Consider the following 17,693-nt stretch of genomic DNA (forward strand, 5'->3'; position numbering starts at 1 on the left):
AGATAATATTTTTCATTTTAGTTCATAATGTTGCTATGTATATGGTGTCATCCCCATTTGTACTGGCTACTTTGCTGGAAAGTTTAGTCTGGTAGTTTTGAGTGACATTAATCTGTCAAAAATTCACTTTTGATATGAAATTGAAGGAGAGACATTGAAATGGTTGGGTATGGTTTCTGGAAATTCATTTATTTACAAATATTGGTACATTACTATCGTAGAAAACTTTGATAATCATTTGTGAGGATTGGTTCTGAAGAAATTGGTCAGTCTTTCTTTCCTTTGGCGTTTTGTCTTCAAAACTGTCATTGTACTCCATAGCTTACTGAGAATCGGTGTGAGATAATAAGATTACCGTAGAATATTTGATAATCACATTGAAATTGAGCATGTCGCATCAATGGTACACAACACCATATAGCTCTACTGTCCCGAATTCCAGTTTCAGGGTTCTTTTCACACAAACGAAATCCCTTGATGTGCAAATGGAGAAGTGAAAAAAAAAAGAAAGGTTGTGCCATTTGAAGAACACAACAAAGGAACTGAAGTCATGCCTACTGGCAAAGGTCAGTTGGAATGGATAAGATTTCAGCGGCGGTGTTTGTATTCGATCAAAAGTCAAAATTTGCACATGGGTATGTTGTTCTGCAGTGAGAAGGTCAACTGAAATGTAGAAGGCTGAGTTGAAGCCAGCCAATCTCATTTGATACTTTGTTGTCCGGACAACAATGATAAGAACAAGTTTATACACCACACATTTGAAATAGTAAATGCAGCAAAGATAGGAATCAAACGTATTGCAAAGTAAGAGGAAGGCAATGTTCATATTGTATTACTGTAACTGAACTGAAAGCAGTTGAAGCTAATTATACACTCATTTCTCTCCTTTCTTTCCTTTTATTCCATTCAGTAGTCTTTGTACCTATTAGCCTCGTATTCAATCTGAGTTTTCTCACAATCACATACTTGTTTGTTGTCATTCTTGTTTCTCTAACACCCTGTTTCTCAACCCCCACCCATCGCTACATCTCTTCTACATCTGCATTTGTTTATAGTACTTGTGTATTTCCCTAGCCCCTTCTATACCAGTACACTGTCTACATCTCTGAATTGTATATTTGGTTGGAAAACACCGTAGTTCGAATGATATCTCTTGTCATTTCCACCTATCAGTGTTTGAAAAGTGGCTTATTTTGTAAAACGCTGAAGTCGTGCCACCAATGATATTCCAAAACAGTGTGACTCATCTTTGACATTTTTCATTCTCATCGAACATTTTCACTTTAAGCAGCATAGCCTGATATTTAAACTATGTAACGATATAAATTACCTAGTTAAACCTCCATGTGATTTCAACATTGATTCTGAAGTGTGAAAATCAGAGGAATTTTTTGATCACAATAAATCCAGCACTGCACTTGCCTAACTGTGATGGAGACAGTACATGAAAAATGATTCAAATGAATGCAATTATCCAAAGGTGAGAAAGTTTGCTTTCCCTGCAAATCAATGAAATTGTAATTTATTATGTCGTACCAAAAGCCATTTTTCTGACATCATTAAACATAGCTCAGATCAAGGTGGACAGGGTAGCACTTCATACGAACAACTTTCTCCTTAGCATGCTTATATATATATGTGTGTGTCTTTGTGTGTGTGGATATATTTGTATATATGTATAATAACACAAACTATTTCAAGTATTTAGGTAATTATATTTGTTACTGAAGTTTCATCACACACACACACACACACACACACACACACACACACACACACACATCACACACACACAGTCCACATAAGACTTCAATCTACATCCTTCAAATTCACTTTAGATGCTCTACCATCTGAGCTAATGGATCAGATAGAGTTGGTTTGATGGTGCATGTCAAACCAACGTGACAAACTAACACAGCTGTCCGGAACTCTTACTGCAAATTTCACCAACCGGAAATGATTTGTTTAGACGGAATATGTCAAAAACAATTTCAGGAACATGATCAGGATCATAAAATTGCCCTTGGGATCGGCAATCAATAGTGTGAATGTTATGGATGTCATTCAACTGGAGACAGTGATGGGCAAAGTCAGACCAGCACTTGATTGTACCAATCTTGAGAAATTGATAGGATGACAAGAGTGGATGCCATTGAAGTTGTCTCTCAAAGCTCATTGAGTGATTACATTGACACTGTAGATGTTGTCAAGCATCACTTTATTAAGGTATTTGATGCGTCTCTCTGATTGAATTGTGCCCTCAATCAAGGTACTGTCAAAGGCCCTCTTGAAGTGTTAATAAACATACACCATCTAAACGTACTTCACACTTGCTGTCTGTCTTGTATCATCAATGAGCTTGCAATTCAAGGCTGTTCAGGAAATTTTCAGTTGTTCAATGCATGTACTTCTCTGTTTTGTCTCTTTTAAATTGACTTTAATTCATGGCAGTGAGAAGAAGTTTTTATATAGCAGCCTGTTGTATTCCTGTTAAATGTCAGCCATACTTGACAACAGATAACTTTTGTGCTTGTTTTCATTTTACTAGTACATTTCTCATGGTGTTGTTTCATTTTTGGGGAATTTCTTTAACAGACTCATTTAGCTGTTTGTTTAACCCTTTCACCCCCAGTTCCCTGTGTACAGGTGCAAGTTTACTATAGAAAACAATGGATTTGGGACAAACCATGGTGGTGAAAGGATTAAAGGGCCAACAGCTGTAACTTTTAATGATTTTTTTCACCAGTTTTGTTTTTAATGTTAACTTCTGTTTCTTGTTTTACTCCCCAAAGCATGTTGAGATACACCATATTCAGCTTGTCAACTCAGCCTTTACATGTGTAAACTGCGTTGTTATTGTTGGCAAGTGAATTAATACATGTATTGTCAATAAGGGAATTCTGTTCTGGATGAGAATTCAAATTTAAACAATAACAGTGTATTCTACATGCTTAGATGCTGTGTTGATAAGCTGCATAGTTGGTGTTCCAATCTTGTTTGGGTAGTAGAACAAGAACTTGCAGTTGATATGAAAAACAAAAATTTTAGTGAAAAAAAATCGTCAAAAGTTGCAGCTAGTGGCCCTTTAATGGCATATATTGAAATCATCTTCATCTTTGTCAGTCTTGAAGACGTACCATAACTCTTAACAGATGTACACGGTATCTCTCTCTTGCATCCACACATCTCAGCTTATCATACCTATATGATATTTCATGATGGCAACTACCGAATATGTGTCTTCGTTACCCCCGTACAGTGCAATGCACGCTGTTTCTTCAATCTCATTACGCCCCCTACACTAGATTTTCCATCAATTTCATATTTACCTATCTTCTTTGACATGCCAAATAAACAATTATTCCATCTAAAGTAGCTGTTTCACGCCCAGTGTCAAACATCTAAGAAGACCTGAAGTATTTGAATGGTATCAAAATATAAATACACTCTATGCCTGGCGTAGGGAGACCCATCAAACAGCCCAACAATTTATTTTGACATCAGTCACAGAGATTATTGGAAATTACTGTGCAACCTCCACAAATTCCTCCGCGTGGGTTGATGTTTGATTGGTTTGTTGGTTCAGTGCCATCGTACGCAGGCCAGTGATTTTCATTTGTCAGACCGTATTCAGGTGGACATGTTTGAATCTCAGTGGAGGAGATATTTATAGTTAGCTAGTCAAATGAAAAGTTACAGTTAAAACAGATGGCCGTCCGCATGCTGATTCCCGATACATGACAGATGACATTTCAAGCCCTGCTCTTGACTAGCGCGCTTGTATTTTATAAATCACCTGAACCACACACTCATTGCTGCATGTGAGCATCACAGAATTCCCAGTTGAAACACAAACCTTTTCCCCCTGATATATCTGGCTTTTCAGACATCCTGTTCACAAAATGCTATATGCATGATTAATTGGCAAATAAAAGATTTGTCATTAAAGGATTATTTTCTTTTGTATGTAGATACCAAGATAAAAAGACATCTTTTTGGTCTTTTGTTGTTATATGTAACAAATCTTTACTTACTGTCTGTCTGTCTGTCTGTCTGTCTGTCTGTCTGTCTCTCCCAATTTTCACTCCCCCCTCACTCTTTCATGTCATTTTACAGTTTGATCATCTTAGACAGTAAACTGTTCTTTCCTCTCTGTCTTTTCTTTTCATGCTCAATCCATTCAGAACAATACAAACAAATTTACTTAATCTCTTGAAGGATATGTCAGCGACACAGTGGGTGGACTGTGATGATGAAATGCCGCAAATATTGATGGAAGAATGAAAAACCAACTTTAATTAGCTCTCAGAAAATGTCAAAGTGCCCTAGGGGAGCCTAATCATGGATTTGCTTTTCAATTATTGACAGCAATCAATTTGGACAGAAATGTGAATCGCTGCATTTATAGATCCTGCACCCTGCCTACTTCCAGTACGCAGAAATTTATCTTTCATGCTTTCACAGAAAATTAATCAAAATTTACAGTCACACAACAAATTTTCAACTTGAAGCGTACATAACGTCTGTTTTCTGTTTGCGTGTATTTCATCTAAATCTCTGGTTTCAATCCATAGGAAACAAACATCTTCAGTCAATATGTCTGATTTCATCCATCCTCATTTAATTTCATCCATAAAAAGCAAATATTTCATCACTCTGTCATCTTACTGATTCTTTCGTCTTATTCACCCTTAAGAGAGGTATGTCATGTTTCACCCTCAAGAAAACACTCGTCTTCAATCACCTTGTTTGACATACAGCAGTGAAGTTTTCTGTAATTTCACCTGTGAGAAACACATACATCTCCATAGCCTTGGTGTAATTTCACTTACAAGAAATACAGATCATTAATCACTTTTTTCTGATTTGCCCCCAAGTTACACATATCACTGCACCGGTCAGAATGAGGCAGGACAATTTTTCATAATTCTTTGAGCGTGTATTTACAAGGAAAGGATGAAATTAGCTTTAATCTTAGCATGTCAGCTTGTGAGTATATCAATATGAAAAGAGGTCATAGGTGAAATGGACGGCAGAAAATGTCTCCACCATGCCTGTGTGAGTTATCTGTATCTTTTGAGGAACACTGGTGGCAGACCTGCCTTGAAAAATTCAAAAAGTACATCTTGTCAGTTAGTCGATCATGACTTGTTTTCTTCAAAAGGCTTGTGTTATAAGTCAAAAACATTTCAATATGTGTTATTTACACCTAGGATTTTTGTGAAATATTGAACAAATCAATGGTCAAGGGTGGATGAGAAATTGTCTCTGTTTTGGTAATTTTGTCCTCACCTACTTCTGGGTCTGCTGTTTCAGAATGTCATAGGTCAGTCTGTGCCTTGAGTGAGTCTCAAATCAACCCATTACATGCAACGTACCGTATGTGCTATACATTTTTCACACCAAATGGATAGAGTTCCTAAAGAGTATGCACCGTCATGTTTCCTGCATTACCTATACAGTAAATAATTGACAACCTCCAATCAAGTCAGTGTATCATTCATTAATCCAAACACTTAATTATGTTGCTAGCCTTATAATCAATTAAGTAGAATATAAGTAACGATAAATGTTCATTTCATTGCAACTGTTTTGTGCATGCCCACATCAAATTGACTGCATTGAGGATAACTGTCATTCTGAGCGGAGGAAATGCAGATGCATATCAATGTAGACAATTTGGCAGTTGAAAAAGCCTTTCAATGTAGGCCTCCCAGCAACATGCTTTACGGCTTTTGTCTCTATGTCAACTACTCTGCTGATAATATTTGAAATATTGGCGTGTCTTTGTACTGCCTTCAAAGATAAATCTTTTGTATTAAATGTGTCTTTGAATTGCCCTGTAAGTTTGATTCAGAGGGAAATTTTAATCCACTTTGTTCTGTAGGAGCTTGCCATCAAATATTCATGATTTTCGATATGTGTCTCTCTTCTGCATTTTAGTTTACTTTTGTCAGTTTAGAAAATCATATTATTGCCAGAGTTTTACATTAATAGAGTGTAATTCCAAAGAGAGATTCTTGAGTAAATGTCAGATCGTGACTCCAGATGCGATATTTCTCACCTAGCTGCTGATGAAGTCTCTAGTTACCTGTATCTTCTAGATGAATTGTATCCTGCGATGTCATGAGAGATGTTGCCTTGACAATGTCAACATTCTAGGCCATCACCCAGGAGAGATATTTAAGCCCTGGATGTGTATTCAATGGCTGTCACTTTCTCTGTTGTTGTATGTTTTACCAAAATTAAGTTTGATTTGGGCTGCCGACTGGATAAGCTTTTCATTCTGCTTTACCATCTGTGTACAGATGTATATGTACACGTCTCTTCTGTTTATTCCTCAGTGTAACCCTCAGACCGGCTTATTCTGCCTGGTCCCTACCTTCTCTGTGCCTTCTCTAGTCTTTCTGGCTTCCTTCAGATAAGTTTAAATTGACTTAATAGTTGCCTTTTGCCTGTCTTACCAGCTTGATGTTCATCACATTCTTTCTATCAGCATACTCTCTCTCTCTCTCTCTCTCTCTCTCTCTCTCTCTCTCCCCTGCTTGCACATCTCCCTATCGCTCACTCCCCATACATCTATATAACTTTCCCATTGTATTAAAACAAGCACAGTACATATACATACATGTATAGATCACTCTGTGCAGTATCAGATTTAAATAATAACACATAACAGTGAAGGCAATATCACAATTTGTGGCCTGCCCAAGGGATGGTGATCCTGATCAATACGTTGATGATGAGCGAACCGCAGGCGACGGTATCATCAATATCTCATCCTTTGGGCAGGCCACAAATTGTGATATTGCCCTCACTGTTATGTGTTATTTATTTTATTAAATCGAACATTTGAAATCATCATAAAATCTAATATTTTTACTGTTCGCATCAAAAGACAGGTTGAAATGACACGCAAATTTTCGAATACCAATAAATTATTGGTATGATACAATCAAGCAATAAAGCACACCCAGCCATGGTATACCACGAGATTTCGACAAGTTCACGACCATATATGCACGAGCGATAGCAAGTGCATATATGAAGTGAAATGGTCAAAATTGAGTGGTATACCGTCGCTGGGTGTGATTTATTGCTATTATATCATAACAGTACATGTATATTGAAATTCTGGCATGGAATATCATAAAAGGACTTTTCCTCAAGCCGAGAGCCAGTGCGCATGCCAGCCGTGGTATATCGCCAATATACCATGGTTCTTTTCACCTCTCGACCAATCAGATCGCTGTATTTGCACCATCAATATACTGGTATGATATAATACTGCATATCAATGGTCAGATACATTACAATATCACTCACTGTGTAGTTGTATTGACTGAATAATTCTCTTTGCTGTGTCTCTATATTCATAGTCTTTTGAGGTTTTTTTTCTATTTGTCATTGCAGTTGGCATACTTTGCAGTCCTTGACAGTGACCTTGATTAGATACAGCCATACTGCACTGAGGCAACAATTTGATGTGGAATTCTTCGTTTTTGTCCTCACCCACCATATGATAATCTGTTTGATGTTTTTCCTGCAAATTCTGGACATAGATATTTTGTATTGGTTCATCAAAAGTGCATTTTTGACATCTCAGATTTATAGAAACAGTAAAGTTTCATTGTATTTTTATCACCAAATCAGTTCCATAAATTTCACAAACCCATATACCGTACTGTTACTTGTCACGCCAGAAGACCTTCCTGTTTTTTGTAAGCCACCGCTTTCACCGGCTTTTACCTTGAATTCAGTCACTAGAGCCATGGATAGTGCCCAAACTATGTAGAGAGCTCTGACAGACTAGATTGGAAATCTGAAGGTGTATGATCAAATACTTATAAAAAGAAGGAGTATGTACATGATAGCTATGGCTATGGCACCCTTGTCATTTCCAAGAACCCAAGCGTAGCTGCATTGAAATCGTGCAAGTCAATGAGCATCTCAGAGAATCTAAATGGCTTGAGTTGTCCCTGGGTATGATTAGAGCTGCCCTAGAATCAAGCCCCTTATTCGATACATCAGCTGGAAAATTTTCATGATATTTTCATGATATACGTTATCAAGTGATTCTCGATATTCAGGCTGAATTGATATTCTCATCAGTGCATTAAGAGTGTTACCTGAATTTATTCAGATCATTATCACAGAACTTTTCTGTAAGATATATTTCAATCATTTGCAGAAGTTTTTACCTTTAGTGTGATTATTTGTGAAGCATTTTGGGTTGCAGTGTTGTGTACTTGAGTTTTGGCAATAATGATCCGAGGTTAGCCAACGATGGTATTAACAATTCTGTTACTCGCCTGAACGAAAAACAGATAACCGTATGCTAGGAAGGGCGTGGGCAGAACACAGCATGTTACCATGGAAAGATTTTATGATGGCATCTGAGTGGGAGATAAATATCCTGCTACTGTTCAGATGAGATATTGCTTTCAATCTACCAAATTGCAAATTCAGAGAAATGAAACGATATGTCAATAGACTATTTTCTTGGAAATATTTCTCTACTTCACGGTCCCAGAGAAATTTTTTAACTATCTTTGGCCAGTAAAGGTAGTAAATTTTCTCAATGTTATATCAAGTGGTGAAAGCGCCAAGCTTTGGGCTTTTCCCCCATGATTCAAAAAACATGAAGTTCATGGAGCCATATACAGCAACTTCCGCCACTATTTTTGTCTTTTTTTGTAAAAAATCGTGTGAGTTATGAATAGCAAAAATGGCCTTTCCGGAATAAGTGACCCAAAAGCTAACACATATGTAAAAATCAGCCTTGGTGAACTTCCCCTTCGTATGTTCTAAATATTCTTAATATTATATCAACAAATGAAGAGAATAGAGGACACTTTATCTGTTGGCTTAGTAACTTGTAGAAATGAGTAAAAAATGGTATAACATTTACAATTTCAACCTTATGAATTCCCACAGCATATGTCATATGAAAGTTCGTGTCCACATCAAGTGATTTTACTCCAATTTTCAAAAGTTAGGTTTTCATCATTCTTAACAGCATGTAGCACCACATTATCTGGCATTCACAAAATTTGTTTTGGCTTTGTCGGACTTTTCACAGTCCCAGAACAGCATTATTTTGTACTGTTAATACAGCGTTCACGACAGTAAAATCGTGACAATCTCAGACTCTTGAGTCTGTCAGTGGCAGCAGTTCTGATGCATTTCACTGATGGAAGAGGTCATCAGAAAGATGTCTACCCACATCCAGGTGCTACAGCTAAGTAGTTCCTGTCACAGATTGCACGGAAAACGGATCACCTATCATGTCATGCATCATACTCAAGGGTATTGTTGTCTTGCAGAATGATACTCATCTCATTGTTCTGTTCATTTGTATTCAGGATGACCCTTTGACCCCAGTTCATTATATAGGATAAACTGGGAGAATATATAGAACTTGTACACATGTGACAGTCACATCTCAATTCTTCACTTTTGAGTTGATGTACTAGCACGGATATTAATAAACATTTTAGACAGTGAACGCCGATTATTCAAAGTTGTTGATATGTTTAAATGTTGTACAGTAGTTTTTCAAACAAACACGATACTGCTGATCTTCAGTGTTGCTGTCGGGAAATTTTGTTGGCATTGTTCGGCACAAAAATTACATTATGTCATGTCATTCTGTCCTAAAAATGTTTTGAAGATTATTTGCCAAGGTATTCACGGCCAGTTCAACTGACTGTGAGTAATATGTCAACTATAGGTGGGTGAGACAATAAGTTGACTGAGGGAATGTACAGGCTTGGTTGTCATTGACATTGAAAACTGTAGGTTTCCTGTCTGATCGGATTAAATTCCCATCGGTAGAATACTTCTTAAGGATAGATATTAAGACACTCAAACTTTAACGATACTTTTTTGATGTATCACTTGTTGGGGCTCATTTTGAGGCTCTTGGGTAATTGAAGCTTTCACAGGCCTATTGTTGTGAAAATTGAAAACATAAATTTTTCCCATAGAGTAAACACAGGGATGGTGGCCATTTTGAATTTAATCAGTTGGTAAATATTGTGTAATTTGTTTCTCTGGCACCAAATTTTGCATGTTGACCCCCGATTTTTAGTCCTAATTTAAAAGTTTCCTTATAGAAGAATATTTGAGCAAAAGTTAATACTTTCAATGTCAAGGCATGTACTACCTTAACACGAGCTATGATCTTGTTTGTTGGTTTGTTTGTTTCAACCCAGTCAACGAAGAGGAGCCTGCACTAATAAAAGAATATGTTCTCAAAACGAAGCCTTTAAATGATAAACAGAGAATGCAACCATTTGTTATTTTAGATGGATTCCCTGTTGGTCATTATCCTTCCGTGACTTAATTTCTATGGTGCAAAGTGCAGTCAGCAAATTTTATATAATTTCTCTTTGTCCGAATGAAGCAAAGAAGAGAAAGTATCACTGGCCCAAAATGGTTCTTGTGTCTCAGTCACAGACTTCAGTGACTATTAGGGAACTAAGTCCATCTGATCTGTGCCAGCTAAAACAGTCACCTTTCACTCATCTAATAATCAAGCATTTTAGCTGTCATGCTTGCATGTAGGGTTCCGGAACAGTTCCCCTCTTGACATTTCCCTGATGGATACTCTAATACTCTAATGTAATCCCCAAACCTGGTCCAACTTGTAGATGGATCATGTCCGAGTGGAAGTGTCAAGGGGTATAACGTCCTGAAAATAATATTTAAATTAAAGGTGCTTTGAAATCAAAGGAATGAGCAGTCTTTTTATGGCTAGCATAGAAAATAAAAGCCTTCACAGGACTGAAAAAGTAGTTAATGGTCAGATACTTCGAAAAGTTATAAATCCTTGCTGGTGTTAACACTTAAAAAAATGTGATCAAAATCTGATGTGCAAAAACATAGTTTATACACAGCTTTCTCATTCCTGTTTCCAAATACCTAGATGTAATGCTATGTTGTATGTACATTTAATGCATGCCATGCAGAGGCATCAAGCATGTGCTGTAACCCATTTGCATAGTTAACCCCTTTGCAAATGTGGTAGATAGCTTTGTGTACAAGAACCATAGCCGATTAGGATTTCAATTTGTAGGCTGGGTGAATGCTCTCTCTAACAATGAGTGCAAAAGTGCAGATGAATTTTGTGTGTGTGTCAGCTGGGACTACCTCCCACAGATCAGATTGGATCCGCGGTACATGAATGCTTGGTTCAAAAGAAATACTACAGAATCAAACTGTAATCGCCACAATACAATGCCAAAATCTGATAGATTAATCATTTATTCATTTGAAGGTGGGAGTTTCATGAGTGAGCATCTCATACAGCCTACACAGTGTCCCATTAAGTTTTACACAGAGTTCCATTATTCCAGGGTTACTTCATAAAATGATCCATCTCATTAAATTATGCTGAAAAAGAATTTGATCATCTGCTAATGATGACATAAGACAACAAGCATCAATTAGTATTACATCCTCAATACCGCCATATGAACTCCACACGGTGCAACTTTTCATGACTGTATTATCATGAACTCCACACAGGACAACTTTTCATGACTGTATGATGGTATATTGTGTTATTTACTGACCTAATTTCCACGCTTGATTGAATTTGATTCATTTCCTGTTTATAGCCATAATGTCCCCTCATCTGCATCATATGTTTGTTTTATCGTCACCTTGTAACCAGACTTTTAACAATCATGCAGACATTTGTGTCACTCATTTGCATATCAATGTGACAGTTTTTTCCACCGGTTGTTGTGAACCATATTGTGCAGCTTATGGAAATTATAGATCCGGAAATCCCTAATAAACTATTATTTCGACCACAACTGTCAAACTGCCCAATAACTTCCGAAACATATGTCAGCGCAATCTACATCAGGAAACATATTGATGACGAAGGGAAACAGTAAATTGATGCCTATTGAAGCATCAGAACAGATAACAATGTTGAAGTTAATCACAGAATAAAATAAATACAAGTATTTTGCCATCCAACTTGTAACCCTGTTTTGTCAGTATCCACAGGTGCTTTTTCTCCCCAAAGTAGACTCCATTTCAGTATCAAATTGCTTTTGTCAAATATGATTACGAACATGTCTTTGTTGAAAACTCCTTTGCTTCAAAACTCCCCAGTGCGAAGTTTTTCATCCAACATCAATCGTGTGTAGCTCCATTAGTTGAAATGTTTATGTTTTCTTGTAATTTCTTGTTGCTGTTTTTTGTTCTACTTTCAAAATCATGCAAGATACATAATATTCATTTTGTCAATGCTGTCCATATGTTAGGGTTGAAAATTGAACTTTAAAAGGTATACAGTCACCTGTAATCTAAATATGCCCACATATGGTCAAAGGGGCGTTCCTTGGTATTCAAAATACCCTTGTGAGGGCGCTGTTTTTACAAAGCGGCCACCGGCTTAAAATCTGTGATTGGTTCGATTTTCTCTTTCCATGGTAACTGTGGCAAAATTGGAACAGGTGACAGTATAACTTTAATCCAGCCTAGAATTCATGTGTCAACAATAACATTTCAGATCATGTACAATATATTATGTTGATATTCTAACACTTTGCATTTCAATATACCAGTTCTTAAAGGCACTGTTCACGATCCCTGGGTTCGCCTTTGTTCTAGTCTGTGAGAGGATAATGAAGATGTGATAGCCTTTTGTTTTCCATTGAAATTGTAATCTGATGGGTAAATTTTCTGATGAGACAGCAGCCTTTAAGGTTGTTCATGCCACAAAAATGAAATTGTTAAACTTTTGCTTAAATTTTCGTCAAGCAAACTTTCAACCATTCTCTTTCAAAATCAAAATAAAGATTTGGGGTCATCATGCAAATCATGCTGTAGAGAAACAAATTACTCAATATTTATCGATATTTGAAATTCAAAATGGCCGCCATCCCGGTGTTATCTCTATTGAGAAATAAAATTCTTGTTTTGCACAAAACTAAGCAGTTGAAAACTTTATTTACTCCATAAGCTTCAAAATGAGCCCCCATAAGTGGTAGGCCAAAAGAATATTGTAAAAGTTTTAGAGTCTAAATATCTGTCCCCAAGGCAACATCCCCCCCCCAAACACCCGTGAGTTAGAAGTGTCCTTCGAATTTCAATCAGTAGATAAAATGTAAATTAGGCTGTTGATTGAGATGTGATTGCATAAGTGTGACATTTGAACAAAAATGTTGACGTTGAAAATGACATATGTGATCTGTATTATAATTTTGTAAATTTGTATCCAGTTGTTCACTGTTTCAGTGTGGTCATCCGTATTTTAATGACATTTATAGGCATATTCGAGTCACACCATGTTGTGTTGTCATCTTCTTCACTTGTTCTGCTAGTTTCCATACGCTAACAAAAGCTTGAATTTAAAGGATATGTTATTCTGGTAACTAAATTGTAGTCAATGGTGAGTTTTCCAACATGTGCTCATGTTTTGCTTGAAGGGCAGGATATGAATAAAAGTTATATAATGTCTGACGTTTACTGGCAATAGTGTAATCAAAGTATTATTGATAATGCATGAGAGTGTATCCAAGCCACAAGCACAATGACTGCATAGTTTAAAATACGTATTTCAGTACACAGGATCAGATATAACTTCTTATATGAAACTAAAAAACTAAATTATTATCTAAATATGGCCGATTGGCCCTTTTATAGGCTTTAATGTCTGTTCTTGAAATCTATGTTTTCTCTGAGGGCCTTCTTTTGAATCAAATAAAAGACAGTCAATAGGCAATACAATGTACAATACTTCTGGAATCATTTTAATGAAGTCAACAATTACAAGTTTAGATATCGTATATCTACCGTATGTGGTCAGGTTAATACAAGGTAACATTTTTAAACTTGTGCTCTGTACGAACATAATAGTTCTTTCCAGACCTTCAGTGGTTTCATTCTATTTTACCACATTTAATTTATACCAAAGCAGCTGAAGTTTCCTCACTACAAAGTACTGGTGATTATGGCTAAGGTGTTGTGAAAGTTCAGGCTTGACAGTGAAATGATGCTGTGGACATATAATGTTGACCCAAAAAAAAGTATGAAGTACTGGTCCTAAAAAAACCCTTGCAATACAATTACCAAAGGCTGGAATTGCTGAAATTGAAGCATTAAATATCTCTGGAAAGACCGACTCCTTCATAAACTCTGGTGTCACTTTCCTACATATCCGTGTCTGTACCAGAGCTTTTAAGTGGTTCGTTATTTTTGTCAATGGTGTAACATCATGTTGAAGCAGCCATTGAATATTTTGATTATTTTAAATCAGGGATCACTTTAAACATCAGCTCTGAAAGTTGAAAGCGTTCCACATCTATAGAGTAAGACCAACTTTCATTTGTAAACATGCTATTTGTGTCATCTGGCAAGAATCTGTATTCAACATTTTAATGCATCCTTATAAAATTTGGGTCATTTGATGTTTGTTCCATTTCCATTTATACTAAAAAAACAACAACCTGTACATTATTGTTCTGTTAAATGATCAACATTACGTGTCATTGTTTTGATTGAATTTCCGGTACCCTCACATACCTCTTTGATTGACATAAAATTCAAGAAAATGTTTGTATGGTAGCTGAAAGCTCTACCATGGAAAAAAAGATATCGTGACAGCTGTAACAGGAATTTTTGTATCTCTAGTTGTGCAAGTTTGAAACAAACAGGATCCACAACAAGACAAATAATTACAAATTCTGTGTAAACCTACACATATACTATATACCACATATGTATACAAATAAAAACTACTGGCAACACTCTACCCAGTTTTTTGCTGTATTGATAGCATAATTTATGACAAATGTAATAGTTCAGATGATTTTACTCCAACTTATATTTGAAAATTAATGTTGCGGGGAAAAAATGAAAAAATCCTTGGAAAAAGATAATTGACGTCAAAGGATTCATATGCACACACTGCAGCATGCATTGAGAAATCTCTAATGTTGGTTATATCCAGCATTACAACTGTGAATGCATCGGCTGTGTTCTGATATTGTTGGGATGAATCTCATTAGTCTGTGAATCAGTTAACTGGAAATCATGGCCAGATTCACCATGAAATATTGCAATTACAATTTCTCAAAGAAGACTAGCTGGTACTTTACCAATCCATTGCACAAATTTGTGTGCATCAAACAGCGGCAGGGCTGACCCTGTAAAACTGACACACTTCCAGAATGAAACTTTGATGTGCAAATGCATAGCCAGGAGAAAAAAATTCTGCTGATTGACATCATGAAACTTTTAGTTCTTCACGGATGAAACTGATTTGATACAATGGTGAAATTTATGATGAAGCTGACATGACACAAGTTCATTAGTATGGTTGATATGCCTTGAGGAAGACCCAAGAAAATCCTCAAATCTTCAAATTTTTTCAAGCATGGCATTCATTATGAATCTTGATGTTCATACCTGCAGTAAAAAAGGCTATTGGCCATAACATATATCACTGCTCATTCAAAAAAGAGTTCTCCTTGCATTTTAAAATGCAAAATCTTTGTCATGGACTCAATGTTATTATAGGATTTTGAAATTGGACTTAAGCGGTCAGTAAAGAATTAAGATATGAAGTGACTGCATAGCCTGCTGGGAGTTGTTTTATGTGACCTTTGAACTACATCAGAAACATATTGCAGAGTCATCACTTCATTTGCATGTAGACAGTGATATGATGTCAGTTCAGCTATATGCCTGAATGTATCATAGTGTTGTCATGTGGGAACATGTGGACAGGACAGTGTCTGTATTTGTGTTGTGTTGTTAACACACTTAAAATTGAGATTTTGCTATCACATACACTTGAGTAGTAGTATTTTATCACTCAGCAAATATATCAGGGTCTTTTTAATTTTCAAAACATTTAAATAAACAGTCTAATAATATATGTGAAACCCTTTTACACTTGCATATGTTAATATGCTTTCCTTTGTAAATGTTTAAAATAGTGGGTTCAAAGTGACCTGCATTTCAGTAGCTGTCTGTTTTCTGATAGATTGAAATGGTCCCCAGGAGGACTTTGTATGTGTTCTGCCTTACAATGGAGCAATGAATATCAAACAATTACCCAACAATGAACTTTACAGGGAAGAAAACTTGCCAGGGTATAAAAACTCTTTGTCATCTTTTTCAAAGAAAATTAAGCGATAGAAACACTTTGTTTGTAGGCAGTATTCACAGTGGAGATGTAAGATCTAGTTTATTGCATATGTTTAATGTGGAATCTCATCCAAAGACAACTCTTCAACTGCAGTTTCTTGTTACCATATCCAGCCACATGATACAAACACTGGGATTGTTCCTCATGTAGGTGGGTTAAACTGTACATAGGCAGATTTGCAGTCTCAGGGGGATCCCCTATGATGGAGTTCTGTCCATGCAATGTCAATGTAAATGCTTGTGTAAAGTGTGGCAGAAGACAATCCAAACATTGGCAAATAACACAGTTTGTTGAAATCCAGGGTTCTGTCTACAAAGCTTACAACAGACCTGCTTACAGCACCAATTCACAATGTCCCGTGAAAAATTACAGCTCTCATAGTGACCTGATATAAAAGTGACAAAGGTCAGAAACGCTGATGCAAAAGTTTGCCGTAACAAACATGTTGGTCAACCACACAACAATTTATCAGTTTGACAGACGCCCACAAGAGCTGATTACAGCTTCACTTAATAGATAACAGCGTGAGAAATTTATGGTTTTATGTGGACTTGTTTCAAGGTAGTTCTTTCACCTTTCCAGGAGTGGCCATTAATGGGAAAGTTCAATTTCATTAAGATATTGAATGTGATAAATTTCTCTTTCTTTTCTTTCTTTCTTTCTCTTTCTTTCTTTCTTTCTTTCTTTCTTTCTTTTTTTCCTTTTTTTTTTGAAATGGATTCCTATATACACACTCTATCATATACCTGTATATTTCTGTATCAGACAGTGTATATTTCGTAAAAATATCACCACCCTGCAACATTGAACAGCTGCCAAAGAGAAAGAGATAAAATTATATGTTAAAGGTTGAAAACAATTCTATAATTGGCAACATGTGTGATTAACAACTCCAGGGGAAATGAGTAATTTTTGTGTATCCTTTGTCGGAGCATAATAAGAAAATAATTCAGTATTCAATTAACGGCAGTCTGTTCCACCAGGGGGGATTCATTGTTCCTGAAAATATCACTAGAAAGTGTCTTTATTTCATGATGACAAGTGCAATTTACAGTGTGATTTTTATAACAAATAATACAAAATTTCATTCCAGTTTGAAATTTTATTCCATTTATACCAGTGCCATTAAGAGTTTGAATCAGTAACAAATGAAGATAATTTCATCACAGCGTGAAATTAAAAATTTTCAAAGGAATGAAATTGACTCAATATTTCTGGAATCATTGTATAGCTAAATTTAGCCCCAAAGGTATTTTGGATTGGGTTATTTCCCCCAGGTAGTGCATAAGCTGAGTTATTAGGCTTTGGATTTGGTGAAGTGATGATGTCACGGAAATCACCATGTAATCAAGCCATAGCATTCTTGGCAAGGAGATTTGGAGGCAAAATGTCACGTTAATGCAAAGCGCTGATGGAAATACTTCTGCCGTATGTTTGGAGTAACACTAATAAAGGCATTTTAAGGGGAATTGAGCACCTATTTATCCAGGGGCCATGGCCTGATGTGTGGTTTTAA

The 17,693-nt window shown here is 36.3% G+C and overlaps 1 protein-coding gene across 1 annotated transcript in view; it reads left to right on the top strand.

Moving 5' to 3' along the window:
- LOC139119900 (E3 ubiquitin-protein ligase MARCHF5-like) overlaps positions 1–17,693 on the top strand; it is a 97,572-nt gene that overhangs the window by 70,688 nt on the left and 9,191 nt on the right. The gene's annotated exons all lie outside the window — the stretch shown is intronic.

This window comes from Ptychodera flava, chromosome 20, assembly GCF_041260155.1.
Source record: "Ptychodera flava strain L36383 chromosome 20, AS_Pfla_20210202, whole genome shotgun sequence".
NCBI classification, from domain to species: Eukaryota; Metazoa; Hemichordata; class Enteropneusta; family Ptychoderidae; genus Ptychodera; species Ptychodera flava.